Source organism: Galeopterus variegatus, unplaced genomic scaffold (genome assembly GCF_000696425.1).
Source record: "Galeopterus variegatus unplaced genomic scaffold, G_variegatus-3.0.2 Scaffold6337, whole genome shotgun sequence".
Taxonomy (NCBI): Eukaryota; Metazoa; Chordata; class Mammalia; order Dermoptera; family Cynocephalidae; genus Galeopterus; species Galeopterus variegatus.
Genome location: NW_007732448.1, coordinates 124,743 through 126,289, shown reverse-complemented (window position 1 = coordinate 126,289; position 1,547 = coordinate 124,743).

Here is a 1,547-nt window from a genome sequence, read left to right as displayed (position 1 = left end):
GCCGCGGGTTCGCATCCCTGGGTGTTGCCCCCGCCCCTTGCTCAGCCAGTGAGCGGCCGGTCTGTATGTGGGATCCAAACCCTCGGCGGGAGCGCCACCACGCTTCCCAAGCGGCGCACTATAGCAGTGCGCCACCGGGCCGGCCCTGAATTTTCTGTCTTCTTAAGGCTGAATAATATGTATGTTACGTATGGATAAACATTTTGTTTATCCTTTCATCCATCCGTGGACACTTGGGCTGCTTCCACCTTTTGGCTATTGCACATAACACTGCTATAAACATGGATGTACAAATATCTGAGTCCCTGCTTTCAATTCTTTTGGATATATACTCAGACATAGAATTGTTCAATCATATGGTAATTGTATTTTTAGTTTTTTGACTGCCATACTCTTTTCTATAGTGGCTGCACCATTTTATTAACATATTCTTGGGCATCTACTGTCAATGGGAAAAACAGACAAAAATAAATCTCTGTTTTTATGGAGTATATATGAGGGGGTGGACAGACAGTATGTATGCCAAATAAATTAGTTTGTTAGAAGGTGATAATTGTCATAAAAAAATAATAACCATGTGAAGGATATTAGGACTATATCCCAAGCATAGCACTTCTCAAAATTTATTATAATTGGATGTTTTCTGTTTTATTGTTTTTGTTCAATCATATAGGGCAAAGATTAGTCTACTTTCTTTTGTTTCTTTTTCTTTACCCTTTACCTGGTAAAAGCTCATAGCAGATGGTGAATTAATATATCGTAACTTACTTAATAGCCATTTCTTTTATTCACTCAATGTCATTGTGACATGGGTATAATTCTCATTTCAAATAAAGAGTGTTGGAATTCTAAAATTGCAACCCTACTTCAATTGCCAAGGTAAGTGGGACAGAGGCTGGAATAGCTAGACTTTCAATACAACTCTCTTTTACTCCAAATCTGGGGTTGCTGCAAGTCTAAGTGTTTTCTAACTCAACTGTGTATCTGTCACTACATCAAGCCTATACCTTTATACTCATAGGTCATATTTGTTTTTGTTTTTGTTTTTCCTTTTTGTCTTTTTTCCTGACCGGCAACGGGATCGCAACCCTCGGTGTCGCTCCCACACTGCGCTCAACCAGTGAGCGGACCGGTCTCTATATGGGATCCGAACCCTCGGCGGGAGCGCCGCCCTCTACTGAGTGCACCACCAGGCCAGCCCCTCATAGGTCATATTTGAAGAGCAGGTTGTGAACATCACTTTGTTTCTAGACTCTTGGTGTCTCTGTTGAGTACTTGGTTCAGCCTACGTTGCTGAATCTCTGAGTTTTCCTCCAGGCTCCGACTGGTCTCTGTATCCAGCATTGATGGTCAATGACTTCAGAGAGTATAAATTATAAACAAGGGCTGTGTATAGGGCTGTGTTAGTTACCTACTACTTAGTAACAAATTTCCTCAAAACTTAGTGGTTTAAATGACATTAAATATTTATTACGTCACATTTCTGGGGAGAATGACTTAGCTGGGTGTTTTTTTTTTTTTTTTTTTTTTTTTTTTTTTTTTTTCCG